This window comes from Nicotiana tabacum, chromosome 13 (genome assembly GCF_000715075.1).
Source record: "Nicotiana tabacum cultivar K326 chromosome 13, ASM71507v2, whole genome shotgun sequence".
Classification (NCBI taxonomy): Eukaryota; Viridiplantae; Streptophyta; class Magnoliopsida; order Solanales; family Solanaceae; genus Nicotiana; species Nicotiana tabacum.
In genome coordinates, this window is record NC_134092.1 from 42,237,947 (window position 1) to 42,254,870 (window position 16,924).

At 39.7% G+C, this 16,924-nt stretch overlaps 1 non-coding gene across 1 annotated transcript; it reads left to right on the forward strand.

Annotated features, from left to right (window-relative positions):
• Window positions 1-7,992: 7,992 nt before the first annotated feature.
• On the forward strand, window positions 7,993-8,099 carry LOC142168467 (small nucleolar RNA R71). Its single transcript, XR_012698326.1, has one exon. It is a non-coding gene; the product is annotated as a small nucleolar RNA R71 (small nucleolar RNA).
• Window positions 8,100-16,924: the final 8,825 nt, after the last annotated feature.

Sequence of the window (16,924 nt, forward strand, 5' to 3'; positions counted from 1 at the left end):
TAAGAAAGGAAGAACACGCAGAATCGTTTAAGAACCAAATTAGAAAAATAATCAGGCAAATCCTAGTTTGACCGGAATCAAAGATTGGCCGAAGATCTTGGTAAATCAAACTCATATAACTTTGTAGTGAGTGTATATAGACGAAATATCGTCTAAATCTTGAAGGGTGAATGCAATGGCACTCGATTTGGGAGATTGGTACTTTCCAAAATTAGGGCAAGTACTATGTAATACCATAGTCTTGTAAGAAACAACAAGGTTATCCATAAAAGGTAAGTAGATCGCCGAGGGAATCCATTACTTGATCGTATTTGGAGAAGATTGAGGAGGGCAACTGCTAGGGTTTGTGAGGAGGAAGGTTTGAGAGGTTCTGGGGGCAGCGAAATGGGGGGAATGGTCTTTAGGGTTAGGCGTTTGGGATATAAGGAAAGACGGTGATTAGTTGTGGGCCGTTGATCATTTGATATCAACGACCAGGATCAAAGGGAAGCGCGACAGGTTGTTTAAATGGGTCGCGACCGGATTTTTTTAGAGAGGGTCATTTGGTTTGGGCTTTGGGGTTATTGGGCTGGCTTGGCGTGTGGGCCGATGGATTGAGTCCGAAATTGGCTCCAAATTGGGCTACAAATTAAATACACGAATATTATAAAGAAAATTTATAAGAGGTAGTTAAAAACTAAAAAAATATTATTTATGTAGTAAGATGCTTAAAAATAATAGTTTAACATTATAAAAATATAAAAAATACTATTTCGGCAACAATAATGTAGTAAAATGTAATTATCCACAACATATAGGCTATTACTGCAAAATTATGTAAATAGCTTTAAAATACAAATATAATTATATGAAAATGAGGTAAAATATTATGAAACATATTTATGGATGAAAATATTAAACTTGGATGATTAAGTCATCACAAGACAATTTAAAAGGGTAATTAATACGTATTCAAATAATTTAAATGCAAGAAAATCATTTTTAAGGCTTTAAAAATTACGAAATATTATAGAAAATACTTGTATGACTCTTGTAAATTGGTGATGGTGCAGGAATGATATTTTAAAAGCATATCTGACCTTTATAAAAATATGAGGGCAAAAATTGGGTATCAACAACTGCACCTCTTTACCCTGGAGTGATGAAAGAGTTGTTGGGTAAAGAAAATGATGACCAATTTTGTCCGAAGTGAGTGAGGAATGATGTATTTTGAAAAAACGGGGGCCGAACCCTGGTTCTTGAGTTGCCTACATATCCCTGGTGTTACGAGAATTAGGTCGTGTGTAGTTCTGGAGCCAACGATGATCGAAACTGATGGAGTTGTTATAAGAGTGGTCGTATGTTTTGAAAAGGATCTTTTGGATGCAATATTGTCGTGTGTAACGGATGCTTTCAGGTAGATCCATGGATTTGAACGTTACGGATGTATAAGGCAAGTATTTGAATGGTTATAGAACAAAGGGTAATTAATTGCTGATCATCGGTTACGTTTGAGGTGATTGAAGGATGTGAACGTTGTGAATGGAAACCGAAGCAAGAATTGCTCCTGTTTGTATAACGGTTACCTTCCGAGTTTTCTTCAAAACTTGAAACACGATGCACGCGAATATACATGGTTATTGTGAAAATTTAAACATGATGCAAATTCCCTTTGGACCATGAGAGTTGTATGTGTACGATGAGAATGATGTCCTTAGACTATGACATCCTGGGCCATGAAACATATGATAAGGGATTCGCAGGTCATGAAATGGTATCCTTGGGCCATGAGAACGGTGCCTCCGGACTATGATGCCTTTGAATAATGATATGCAATTTCGAGAGATCCTCAGGCCATGACATAGTGTCTTCGGGCTATGAGGATGGTGACTTCGAACAATGTGGCGATGTTTCAACCCATTAAATGCAAGTATGCGGTAGTATCTATTGTTTGATAGAGGAAACAAGTGTCTTAGTCATATGCGAGAATGAGACGAAACAATGCTTAGTCTCATGCAGGAAAAGGCGGTGCTTAGCCTTATGCAATGGTGAGGCTGTGCTTAGCATTATGCAGAGAATAGAGACGGTGCTTAATCTCATGCAAAGAAAGGCAGTTCTTAGCCTTATGCAATAATGGAGGCAGTACTTAGCCTCATGCAAGGAATAGAGACAATGCTTAGTCTCATGTAGAGAAAGAGAGTGCTTAGCCTTATGCAATAATGGAGGCAATGCTTAGCGTCATGCGAGGAATGGAGACAATGCTTAGTCTCATGCAAATAAAGGCAGTGCTTAGCCTTATGCAATAATGGAGGCAGTGCTTAGCCTCATGAAAGGAATCACTTTGCTTAGCCTTATGAAATAATGGAGGCAGTTCTTAGCCTCATGTAGTGTAGCGGAGACAGTGCTTAGTCTTATGCAAGTGCTTAGCCTTATACAATAATGGAGGCAGTGCTTAGCCTCATTCAAAGAATGGAGACAATGCTTAGTCTTATATAAGGGAAGGCAGTGCTTAGACTTATGTAACGATGAGGGCAGTGTTTAGCTCTATGCAGGAAGAGTAACGATTAAATATGAGAGGAAAAATGTTTTTTATCTTAACGCGTTTGTGCTTGGAGACTTCTGTTGGTGTGAAGATAGTGATCTTGTTGTATGTATATTTTTACGGAAGTTCCTGTTATGTCCGTTGTTCCTGCATCCAAAGAAAAATCATGAGTTTTGGAGAGGGGGAAAGGTAGGTTTGTGCTCTCGATTCCTCGCTTTGAATTTGTTCCTGTCTTGAGGTCTTGTTCGAGTCACCCCGGGTAATGTCTGGCGACTATAGAAAGAATGCCATTTTTAAAAAAACATGCATTTGTGATAAATCGTTTTTATAAAAATGTAGTTGTTTGGAATATGTGATAATGCATGAGAACAAATAATTTTATCGAATTGGTGACTATGACATGCTTATGAGACACTGCAACCTCCTTAACTCGAACTTTTGAGGGTCCTCCACAAATTTCTGCACCAGTTTATATGCATCCTTCTGGCGGTAAAATCCTTGGCGATTCTAAATATGATGAGATCGGGCAAAATCCAGATATTACCCTCATTTATGACCATAGGGGAAATGAATAAATTACTATGATGTGACCGAACCAACAGGGCTACCTACGTATCCCCTCTTAAACGGGAATCGGGTCAAGTATATTTCAGGTTACATCAACTAGAATGTGCAAACATAGTCTTAAACAAAGTATCTCTTGACTGCGTCTGAATTGATCGGTTTTGGCCAAAGCTCTCCATCCATTTCTGCAAGTATAAGCGCTCCTCCTGTTAGTACTCGGTGAACCATGTAAGGGCCTTGCCAGTTGGGTAAGAATTTCCCTTTTGCTTCATCCTGATATGAGAAGATTCATTTCAACACCAATTGCCCCGGTGTGAATTGCCTTGACCTAACCTTTTTATTGAAAGTCCTTGCCATTCTCTTCTAGTAGAGTTGGTTGTGACACACTCCGTTCATTCTTTTACCATCAATGAGAGCTTGTTGTTCGTACTGGTTCCGTACCCATTCTGTGTCGCTGATCTCAGCTTCTTTTATACTTCTTAAGGAGGGGATTGACGAGCGCAACACACCTGAATTATGCTCGCTAATAAAATATAGTAAAGTATAATATCATATCCACAGGAATTGGATTTCAATAGTATTATAGTAGTTTCTAGCTTGGTTGCTATCCAAGAGGATCAACAATTGAGATTTATATGATTTCTAACTAAAATTAACTAAGAATCTAAAGCTATTGACTAATGACAATCGCAACAAAGGTAAGCAAGGAAGTTATCAATGGGAGAAAATAGGGGTTGATAAGATAGGTACAAGATAATTGTTTGGGATCTAACTCTAGGCAATTCGCTTCTAATGTTTAAGTGAGTCTCTCGAATTAACTCACTTATTAGTTCAAACGTTCAGCAAAAACTCCTCCCTCGATTAAGTCTTAACTTCACAAGATGAACCAATTTAAGCATGTGAAGATATGCAAGAATGCGTAGTGGATTGGTCTTTAGGAGAACCTCTCTTGATTATCCTCCTAAGTAGGTTTAATCAATGCTTAAACTAGCCTCTTTTGATTACTAAGAAGAATTAATTAACTCAACCAACAATATAATGTAAAGATATCACAAGTTATGCCTCTCTCGATTACATGAACAAGTGAATATAGATGCAACAATTAAACCATCAAAAATGATTCAATGTATAAAACTAGAGTTATAATCCACAAACAATCATCAATACACCAAATCCATCAAACCCTAAAGAGAACTACTCCATAGATATGGAGCAATTCATCACAAATAAAGTTAAAGTAGAGGAAAACATAAGTTCGATCCAAACTCGGGTCTTGAGTGAGGAAGGAATGATGAAATCCTTGTGCTCGTGTCCTTACAACTCCTTCTTAGCCTCATTAGGTCAAATATGTGTCAAAAGTCTAGAAAATAATGTTTTCCATATATTTATACCAAGTAGGGTCGGGCCCAGACGAAACCACCTTCTCTAAGTTATAATAGGACATTGGATCTGTCAAATTTGTACAGTCGCGCCGCATGGGGCGACGCGCCATGCTGGACATTAGTGGGGAAATCCAGAGAGCTCAACTCCTGTTATGCAGCCAAAAATACACTGTTGAATCACATAGTGCGTCGTATTAGTGCAAATTTCTCAGAATACGGATTTTGCTTGCATTTTGACATCAAGACTTGATCCTCGACCCCCGAACACGATCCCGGCTTAATTCCTTGGTCAATGACATTATCTTTCCTTCATGCATTATGTGCCCTCACAAAATAATAGAGAGTAGTTCCACACATAATGAAATTTAAGAATAAGAACTCAAGATAGAAAGAATTCACTCACTCTCAAAAATAACATGCATATGCCACAAAAGACGTACCATACACTTGCCCGTAGTGTACTACTCTACTAATTGAGCTCATTCAGTCAAGGATCAAGTAGGACTTTAACTGGTTGTAATGTAGGTTGCGTGATGGGTAGGATATATTTAGATATAAGAGTGACTACACCTCTCTAAGTATTTTAATACATACATTTCATTGGTCAAACCCCCACACTTATGTCAAACCAAAACTCCACCTTCACATCAATATACATTAACTCCCTACATCTTTAAGCACAATTACATCAAGAGTTACCACTATCAAGGAATATTTTGCACAACAATACAATTATTTTTCTTTTTCTTGTCTTATTCAATTCAATTGGCTCTTACTTTTTCAAAATAGTGCACCTTTCTCCTTATTTCATTAGTTTCACTCAAAAGCCAAACCAACCACCCCACACTTTAACTTTTACAAAGTTCTTACCAAATTCAAGTGCTCACGAGAGGTATAAGGTTCAAATAGATGGTCAAGTCGAACAAATGGGTAAGCCTTGTAATGTGGTTTTCAAAGAAACAGGATTATAGGCTCAACGAGGTTAACTATGATACATAACAATTAGTGGGTAAAAGCATATAACTGGCACAACAAAGAAACGCCTATATCCATTCCAAGACTGAATAAAACTTCCATTTCACTTTGCAAACACATGGGGCAAGTTCTAGATATCAAATGCAGTGCACAGAATAATTCAAAACCTCACACACACATGGCACAAAACTCACTTAAGATTGGATTATCCAGACACTCTAGTCAAAGCAGTTGAGCAAGATCATACAATTTAATGTACTTATACAAGAGTAAAAAACTGAGCCTAAGCGTCATAAATAAAGCACTCACTATTCTCAAGGCATAATAAAGTCAAGAGATATTACCTTTCATTCAAATTACAGCACAAGGTTTCCTACTCCTAAAAAAGATAAAAACTAACTACACTTGGTTCAAATAAACCCTTGAAAAAGAACCGCGGCACAAAGAAAAACCAAGGGGGGAATTATGACACTACCTAACAAAATAAAACCTTTTTTGTCTTTTTCCTTCCGACTTTAATACCTCAGGAAACCTGTCGATGATATCCATCATCGGGAAAAATCAAAAACTTTAAAAGAAAAATTAAAAAATTTATGTTTTGTTTTCAATATTTTTCTATCTCTAACTACTAAAACAACAAAAACTAAAACTAATATACATACATACATATATACAACATATCCCCCACCCCACACTTTAAGTTGTGGCATGTCCCCATGACACAAAATTAAAAAGCATAAGGTAAAGGAAACTTCCTTGAACATCTAGTCAGGGTCTGAATCGAAGTCGGGATCCATTCCTAGCCTTCGAACTAATCCACACATCCATGCAGACAACTTCTTCTCTGCCTTTTTGGGGTACACCCCACACTTATATTTCTCGCTCACTGCAGCCTTCTCCTTCGAGCCCTTTACTTTCCATTCAACACTTGCAACTTGTTTTTTCTTTTGTGCCACTTTTGCTACATTCATATCAAAAGTCACTGTCTCTTCACCCACTCTAAGTATGAGTTTCCTCTCGTGTATATCTAATATAGCTCTACCCGTCGCTAAGAATGGTCTTCCTAGGATAAGAGGGACCTCCTTTTTCTCTTCCATATTCACCACTATAAAGTCTACAGGAAATACAAACGTATCTACCTGAACTAACATATCTTCCACTATCCCCTCGAGTATTAAGGTCATTTGGTCCGCCAGCTACAAAGATAATGGCACCGACCTTATCTATCCAATCTCCTTCTCCTGTTTCCTGTATATAGATAGAGGCTATAAATTAATTGAGGCGGCAGAGTCCCATAAAGATTTATCAAAATTGATAGTTCCTAATGATCAAGGTATAGTAAAAATCCCTGGATCTCCACACTTTTGTGGGAGTTTATTTTGCAATATCACGTTGCAATGCTCTGTGAGCTTGACCACTGAGGTCTCCTCCATCTTCCCCTTCTTTGTAAGGATCTCCTTCATAAATTTGGCATAAGCAGGCATTTGTAAGAGCACTTCTGTAAATAGTAAGTTTACATGGACTTGTTTCAACACATCCAAAAATCTCCCAAACTACTTGTCCAACTTTTCTCTATATAGCTTTTTAGGGAAAGGTAAAGCAGGCATATGCTCGCTCTTCTCAGGTTCCTCCCTTCTCTATTTTTCTTCCATCTTCTTCTTCTCAGTTTTCATTGGGCCTTTCTTCTTCTTGTCATCATCACTTTTCAGTTGCTCCCCACTTTCTTTTGCAATTATCATATCTTTTTCGATTGGGGTGGGATACTTCAACACTTGCCCACTTCTCAAGTTCACAGCATTCACTATTTCTTTGGGATTTCTCTTAGTATAAGCAGGGAGAGTTCCTAGAATCCTTTCAGACAATAGAGTGGCTAGCTGCCCAACCTGTCTTTCCAAGTTTTAAAACCAGTGCCTATTTCTTTGATAGCTGCTCCATGTTCCCGTATAGCTGCACTATGAGTTTCAAGCCTCTCATCAGTTTTTAGAATAAAGGCATTCATGAGATCTTCTATGCCAGACTGAATGGGTTGTTGAGGTTGATATTGTTGCCTCTGCTGATTCATAAAGCCAGGAGCTCCTTGTCCCTAGGTTCTAGAGTTATTTTGTTGCCAAGCATTCACAGTACCCCAGGTTAATTACAAGAAAAACCGGGGTGCTTCTAACCCATTGCATTAAAATTGTAGTTTCCCACAACATTCACTTGCTCAGTTGAGGCTTGACACTCATCAGTAGGGTGTCCTCGTCCACATATATCACAAGCTGTATGAGGCTCCTTTTGTATCGAGGCTAAAGTCAGCTTTCGTATTTCCTTAGCCATAGCATCAAGCTGTACCTGCACAGATGTATTAGGACTTGGTAAACACCAATTGATCTTCTTCTTTTAGCACTCTCAGAGGGACACTAATTTGAATCTTCAGATAACTTATTAAGAATTGTAACTATCTCCTCTGGAGTCTTCTTCATAAAAGGGCCTCCAACTGCATTGCTCAATGTTCTACGTGAGGCGGTGTCAATCCTTCCCAAAAATCCTGGAGTTGCATCTAGAGTTAAAAATCCGCTATGTTGACACTTTCTAACTATCTCCTTAAACCTCTCTCATGCTTCAAAAATAGTTTCAGACTCTTTCAGGGAGAAGTTATGGATTTCTCTTCTAATCTTTCCCGTCTTAGCCGAGGAGAAATATTTATCAAGGAATTTTCTGATCATCTCCTCCCAAGTTCTGATCGATCCACTGGGCAAACTCCAAAGCCACTCCTTAGCATCATCTTTAAGTGAAAAGGGTAATGCCCTTAAGTACACTGCATCTTGTGATACCCCATTGTATTGAAAGGTGTTCATAATCTCCCCGAAGTCTATTAGATGAGTGTTTGGATTTTCGTTTGGCTTCCCTCTGAAGATACAACAATTCTGAAGGGTTTGAAGAAATCCTTGCTTCAACTCAAAATTGTTTGCTGCAATTGGAGGTGGTCTAACACTGGATAATCCTTGATTATAGACCGGTCTAGCATAATCGCCATGTGGTATCCCAGGCAAGGGTTGATGTTGATTAAGTCTGAGACCCCTCTCTTTTTCATAGATGTTCTACGCATCTCTAATAGCTGCCTCCTCAGCATCTCGTGCAGCTTGTTCTCTTTGTTGGGCTATTTCTCTCACTGGCAAATCTACATTATCATCACCGTTTCCAGCAATAAGTTCTTTGGTTGAGGATTGCCAAACCTTTACTGTAGTCTCGGTGAGATTTCTTTCCTTCCTCACTTGTCGCAGTTGTTTTTCAATTTTTGGCTCGTATGGTAGCACTTCTTTCGCAGAAGTTATAGTCATGCACCACTCTGAACCTGTAACCTACGCACAGTCAAAGAACACTAACATAAAAAGGAAAAAATAAAATAAAATAAAAAAGAAAAATTCCTGAATTAGCACTACAAACTATTTCAAACACTATTGATTGCCAATCCCCGGTAACGACGCCAAAATTTGACGAGCACAACACACACCTAAATTATGCTCGCTAATAAAATATAGTATAGTATAATATTGTATCCACAAGGATTGGATTTAAATAGTATTATCGTAGTTTCTAGCTTGGTTGCTATCCAAGAGGATCAACAATTGAGATTTATATGATTTCTAACAAAAATTAACTAAGAATCTAAAACTCTTGACTAATGACAATCGCAACAAAGGTAAGCAAGGAAGTTATCAATGGGAGAAAATAGGGGTCGATAGGATAGGTGCAAGATAATTGTTTGGGATCTAACACTAGGTAATTCATTTCTAATGTTTAAGTGAGTCCCTCGAATTCACTCAATTTTTAGTTCAAACGTTCAGCAAAAACTCCTCTCTCGAATAAGTCCTAACTTCACAAGATGAACCAATTTAAGCATGTGAAGATATGCAAGAATGCATAGTAGATTGGTCTTTAGGAGAACCTCTCTCGATTATCCTCCTAGCTAAGTTTAATCAATGCTTCAACTTTCCTCTTTCGATTAATAAGAAGAATTAATAAACTCAGCCAACAATATAATGCAAATATATCACAAGTTAAGCCTCTCTCGATTACATGAATAAGTGAATATAGATGCAACAATTAAATCATCCAAAATGATTCAATACATAAAACAAGAGTTATAATCCATAAACAACTATCAATACAACAAATCCATCAAACCTTAAAGAGAACTACTCCATAGATATGGAACAATTCATCACAAATAAGGTTAAAGTAGAGGAAAACATAAGTTTGATCCAAACTCGGATCTTGAGTGAGGGATGAATAATGAAATCCTTTTGCTCGTATTCTTCCAACTCCTCCTTAGCATCCTTAGGTCGAATATGTGTCAAAATTCTAGAAAATAACATTTTTTCATATATTTATACCAAGTAGGGTCGGGCCCAGACGAAACTACCTTCTCCTAGTCGAAATAGGACATTGGCTCTGTAAAATTTACACAAGCCTGCCGCATAGGGTGACGCACCTTGCAGGGTGTTAGTAGGGAAATCCAGAGAGCTCAACTTCTGGTAGGCAGCCCAAAATACACTGGTGCGTCGCACAGTGCGTCGCATTAGTGCAAATTTCTCAAAATATGGATTTTACTTGCGTTTTGACATCCAGACTTGGTCCTCGACCCCCGAACACGATCCCGGCTTAATCCCTTGGGCTTTTATTCATAGTTCGAAGCTTCAAATCACTCAAATTCATTCCATAACATCTACATCACTCGGAATCACTCCTACAAGGCATAAAACACACAATAAGTGCAAAACACTTTCAATTTAAGCTCAAACATGAATAAAGTGTTGTAAATTAGAGTGCAACAAGCTACTAAAATACGTAATAATATCCTACCAACAGGGATCTCTACTTCGACAGGGATAACTGCTTCGGTACCATAGAACAGTAGATAAGGAGTTGCCCTAGTTGATGTACGAACGGTGGTGCGGTATCCGAGCAAAGCAAATGGTAGCTTTCTGTGCCATTGCTTGTGGTTGTCCACCATTTTCCTTAATATCTTCTTGATGTTCTTGTTCGCAGCTTCTACGGCTCCATTCATATGTGGTCTGTATGCTATAGAATTCTGATGCTTGATCTTGAATATTTCACACATGGCTTTCATCAGATCACTATTGAGATTAGCGGCATTTTCAGTAATGATTGACTCATGTAGTCCAAACCGACAAACAATGCGGTCCGGAATAAAATCTGCTAGAACCTTCTTAGTTACAGCCTCATAGGACGTGGCTTTAACCCATTTTGTGAAGTAGTCTATGGCTACCAAAATGAACTTGTGTCCGTTTGAAGTAGCGGGTTCAATTGGTCTGATGACATCCATGACCCAAGAAGAGAAAGGCCATGGTGAACTTGTTGTATTGAGTTCGTTGGGCGGTACTCGTATCATATCAGCATGTATCTAGCATTGGTGACACTTTTGAACATATTTGATATAATCTATTTCCATAGTCATCCAGAAAATATCCTGCTCTTAATATCTTCTTGGCCAAAACAAAACCGTTCATATGAGGTCCGCAACTTCCGGCATGTATTTCTTCGAGTATCTAGATGCTTCCTTGGTATCGACACATCACAGTAATCCCAAATCAGTAGTCCTTCTATATAGAGTTCCCCCGCTTTGAAAGAAATGACTGGCCAATCTTCGAAGTGTGCGCTTCTGAGTGCGTGTAGCATTCTCTGGGTATTCTACCTTTTCTAAGTATTCCTTGGTGTCTTGGAGCCATGATTTTCCGTCAAACTCTTCTTCAACATGAGCACAATAGGCTGGCTTCTTGCGAATTCCTATTGGGATAGGGTCGATGAATTTTTTGTCTGGATGTTGTATCATGGAAGACAAGGTAGCTAATGCATATGCGACCTCGTTTTGAATCCTTGGAACATGTTTGAATTCTATCTTTGTGAACCTCTTGATCAACTCTTATACACAGTGCAGCTATGGCAATATTTCTGTGTTCGTATTAGCCTATTCTCCTAGTACATGGTGTACCAATAGATAAGAATCTCCGATTACCAGTAACTCCTGAACGTTCATGTCAACGGCCAACCTGAGTCCCAAGATGCAGGCCTCGTATTCTGCCATATTGTTGGTGCATGAGAACCTGAGTTTTGTGGATACCGGTTAATGTTGACTGGTTTCTGATACTAAGACAATTTCGATGACCACTCCCTTGAAGTTTGCTGCTCCGTCAAAGAACATCCTCCAACCATCGCATGCTTCGGTAATATCTTCACCTACAAATGACACCTCCTCGTCGGGAAAATACGTCTTTAGTGGTTTGTATTCTCAGCCAAGCGATCGGCCAACGCATTCCCCTTGACTGCCTTCTGAGTTACATAGATGATATCGAACTCACTAAGCAATATCCACCACTTTGCTAACTTACCCGTAGGCATGGGTTTCTGAAAGATGTATTTTAGTGGATCCATCCTTGATATGAGATATGTAGTGTACGTACAGAAATAATATCTCAACTTCTGGTCTATCCATGTCAGAGCACAACAAGTATGCTCCAACAAAGAGTAACGGGCCTCATAAGGCGTGAACTTCTTACTCAGATAATATATCGATTGCTCTTTCCTCCCAGTTTCATCATGTTCTCCTAGAACGCAGTGAAAGGCTCCATCCAACATGGCTAGATAAAGCAATAGAGGTATTCTTGGTTCAGGAGAGACCAACACAGGCAATTTAGATTAATACTCGTTGATTTTGTCGAAGGCTTTCTGGCATTCTTCAGTCTAGCTTGTTGCAGCATTTTTCCTCAACATCTTAAAGATCGGCTCATATATCATCGTTAATTGTGCTATAAAATGGCTGATGTAATTGAGGCGTCCTAGAAAACTCATCACATCCTTCTTATTCTTTGGCGGTGGTAAGTCATGGATAACTTTATGTTTTGACGGGTGTAACTCAATACCTCGGCGACTGACGATAAAACCTAGCAACTTTCTAGTAGGGACTCCGAAAGTACATTTTGCAGGGTTCAACTTCAAATTGTATTTTCAGCTCTGCACTTTGATCTAAGCTCCTTTTGGATTTGATGATAACATCATCCACGTACACTTCAATTTCCTTATGTATCATATCGTGGAAGATAGTCATCATAGCCCTTAGGTAGGTGTCCCCAGCATTCTTAAAACCAAACATCATCATTTTATAACAATATATCCCCCACGGTGTGATAAAGGCGGTCTTTTCGGCATCCTCTTCATCCATCAAGATATGATGATATCCCGCGAAGCAATCTGCAAAAGGTTGGAGCTAATGCTTGGCGCAGTTGTCGATCAGTATGTGTATGTTAGGGAATGGGAAATCATCCTTAGGACTTGCTCTGTTCGGATCACGGTAATCGACATATACTCTAACTTTTCCTATTTCTTCGAAATCGGCATAATATTGGCTAACCAGATCGGGTATTCGACCCCTCGAAAAACCTTGGGTTTGATTTGCTTGGTGACCTCCTCTTTTATCTTTAGACACATATCTAGGTTGAACTTTCTGAGATTCTGATTCACTGGTGGACACATGGAATTGGTAGGTAGCTTATGAGTTACTATAGATGTGCTTAACCTAGTCATATCGTCATAGGACCATGCGAAAATGTCCTCATATTCCCTTAGGAACCTGATATAATCTTCCTTTTCTGACGGTGATAGATGAATGCTTATACGAGTTTCCTTAAATGTTTCAGAATCTCCTAAATTAATGGCCTCAGTTTCCTCCAAATTAGACTTTGGTTTGTTTTCAAAGTTCTCTACTTCATTGACAGTTTCCTCAAGTATTATATCATCTTCTAGATCTTCTGAATCACTATCCTTATGTTGCATTGTCTCATTACATATCACAGTCGTAGGTTCATCATGATATGTAATAATTATGATGAAAATAATATAGAAAGATAATAATAAATATGAAAAACAATAATGCATAATAAAACTTTAAAAATGTCAACAAGTATGACTCGATAGCTCGAGTAATTATTTCAAAACAAACTACTGAAAATATCTTAAATGCTCAAAACAATTTGAAACCAAGTCATACTAATTTTCTAGGCTACCCAGGAACTCGGCGAGCCCGGGATGGTACGACGATCTAGTTCTTGAGAACAGCTCCTTCTCCCAGTGTCTGAATGGTAAAGTCTTCCTCCTCCTCCACAATTGCACTGTAGTCCATATCTTCTACGTCTAGAAACAACTTCCTTATACCGGCAGAAATCTCATCTTCCTCGGATCCCCACATTATGTCAGCCTGACGGAATGTCTGGTGTAGAGGTGGTATGCGTTGTTCCATCGGATAATAATGGGCGCTCCATGGCGGAATCCAATCCTGATGTTCTTGTACGGTATATTCATACCCAAGTCCAAAGGTCATGCCATGATACTGTGGTTGTACGGGTTTAGTGATCCCTTAAAGCTTTTTGCCAAGACCCTTGCCTGGTTCATATCCCGCCCACCGGAATATGATTTCTATTTTCTTGCTCCACAATCGATCATTTTCAATTGCATTCACCCGCTCAATATGGTGATATGTTTCTCCGCCCAACTTCCTCCTGTTTTCGATGACTGGAACAGTCTGGCTGGTGTAGATATGGTTGCTTCCGTCTCCATGAATGATCACCTCCTGATGATTCCACTCGAACTTCACAACCTGGTGCAGAGTGGAAGTCACTGCCCTAGCTACGTGTATCCATGGTCGTCCCAACAATAGATTGTAAGTATCAGATATATCTAGCACTTGGAACTCAACATCAAACCAAGTCGGACTCTTCTTTAGATCAAGGTTGATTTCCCCAATAGTGGCTCTTTGAGATCCATCAAACGCCTTCATATTCATGCTTCACATCCGTATCTCGTGCAGACCTTTACCTAATCTTTTCAGAGTGGTCAACGGGCATATGTTCAGGCTTGAGCCTTAATCTATCAGGACCCTGGCAATGAACTTGTCCTTAAATTGCATTATGATGTGCAACACCTTGTTGTGACTCAACCCTTCTGGCGGTAACTCGTCTTCGTGGAAAGTAATTTTATGTCTCTCCAGTACCTGTCCGACCATGTTAGCCATCTCTCCACTAGTGATGTCAGCGGATACATAAGCTTCACTTAACACTTTTATCAAGGCATTCTTGTGTGTGTATGAGTTTTGCAACAGTGATTAGATGGATATCTGAGCGGGGGTCTTGTTCAGGTGGTCAACAATGGAGTATTCCATTACTTGTATCTTCCTCCAAAGATTGTCAGTGGCAGTCTCAACAATAGGAGGATTAGGTATAGCTTCTTTGCTCATTCCTCCTAGACTCTCAGGTGTGTAAACTCTACCAGTTCTAGTCATACCTTGCGCGACACCTGTGTCTTCCATTTTGGCTTTTCCCTTTCTTCTTGCTTCCGCAACATAATCCCATGGGATGACATCAGGCTCATAAGATGGTGTGGGATCTACCATTACAGTGAAGGGTGCATCTACCTCGACCTCAAATGGTTCTTGGGTTTGTACCATGACTGGTGTGAGGGTGACCAGAGATGTTTTGGGAGTGTCTCCTTCTCGAATGATTCCGATGGACGCTTCCTGATCCCAATCCTCATCAGTTTCTATTACGTTCACCCCCTCACCCCTATGATTCGGGAGAGGGCTATTGCGGACATTCAGTGTAACTTCCTTTTCTTGTATAACCTTAGTGTCGATCAGTGTCTGAATCTTGTCTTTCAACATGCGTCACTCTTTAATGGTATGACCCTTCATGCATGAATGATAGCCACATGTTTTGTTAGGATTGATCCACTGGGAAGGATTCTTAGTAGCAATAACAGGAATATGGGTGACATAACCAGTGGCCTTCAGTCGTTCATACAGTTCGGCTATGGGTTCAGCAATTGGGATGTATTGTCTGGGAGTTCTGCGGTCGAAATTTGGACGTGGCTTTGGGTAGTTTTGGCGGGTTGGTGGATGTGAATAGTAATATGCAGGTTGAGTGATGTAGGTATGGTAGGTGGTGGCAGGGTATTGGTATTTTAGGAGTGAGGGTTGATATGTGGGTGGAGGTGTTTGGTATGTGAGGGGAGACTTAGGGCCCTCGGCTACCATCACAACGCCCACTTCTTTCTTTTTTGAGATACCTCCTGATTGCAAGGCTTTATTTGTGTCTTGCAGCGCCTCGAAATTAGTCACCATCTCATTCTTGATTCCTTCTTCTGTCCTCTCTCCTAACTTGATGATGTCTGAGAACTAGTGATTCTCGATGACCATCAACCTTTCATAATACTGCGGATCTTGAGCTCTAACAAAGAACTTGTTCATTTGTTCTTCTTCAAGCACTGGCCTTACCTTTTCGGCTTCTGACCTCCAACGAGTAGAGTACTTGCGGAAGGTTTTTATCGGCTTCTTCTTGAGGTTTTGGATATAGAAAACTTCTAGAGCGTTCTCTATGTTGAACCTGAATCTGTCCATAAAATCTAATGTTATACTTACCCAATTTGCCCACTTCTTCAAGTTTTGATTGATTTACCAAGATAGGGAATCTCATGTAAGACTCTGCATGAACAGTTTCATGCGGATTTGTTCATTCTTACCTACTTCCACAAGCTTGTCGCAATAGGTTCTTAGATGCACCTTCGGATCACCAGTTCCATCAAACATTTCGAACTTGGGAGGTTTGTAACCCTCTGACAGTTCCACATCTAGCTGAATACATAGATCTTCACAATTCAGACCTTCAACGCCTTTCCCGCCTTCAATGCTCTGGACTCTCCCTGTAAGTTTCTAGAATTCCTCTACCATGTTTCGAATGAGAAGGTCCTTTTCTGTCGGTTTAGGTATGTATAGGGTTTTCTACGGGGTATGGGGTAAGGTTTCCACATATATCGGATTGTTGTGATCAGTTCCGGGAACCTGGGTATATGGGTGGTCGTTGGTTGTGTTTTGGGGATTGGGAGTAGGTTGCAGTGCATTTTGGGGAGTGGTAAGTTGTGGTTTGTGGGTATTGAGTTAGATGATAGTGATGTTGTTAATGGGCTTGCACTGGCGGTGGGTTAAGGTTCTGGGTAGGTGAGGGATTATGATACTGGTGTGATGCAGGTGGATTCTGGTTTTGTGTGTTTTATGGCGGTGTTTGGTTTTGGGTAGTTGGATTTTGCTGGTTGATGTCGGGGACATTGAGAGTGAGGGAAAGTTTTGCCAGATTTCGGACCTGCTCAAGTTTGTCCTGTAACTCCAGGATTTTCTGCTCCAAACGTAAGACCAATTCATTCTGCCCCGGGGTGCTTCTACCATCCAAAGTTTCAACATTTTCCGCCATAGTAGCATTATCTTTCTGGATACCACTTAAATCATGCATTTTTCCCTTGCCCTTGCCCTTGCCTTTACTTTTAGGGTCGCTAGGTGGAGGAGGAGGTGGATGGATCTAGTGTGGTATGATGATGATGCCAGTATGCGCGAACCAACTTTTGGGAGTGGGAATAAATAAAGAAATAAAAATAAAAAGGT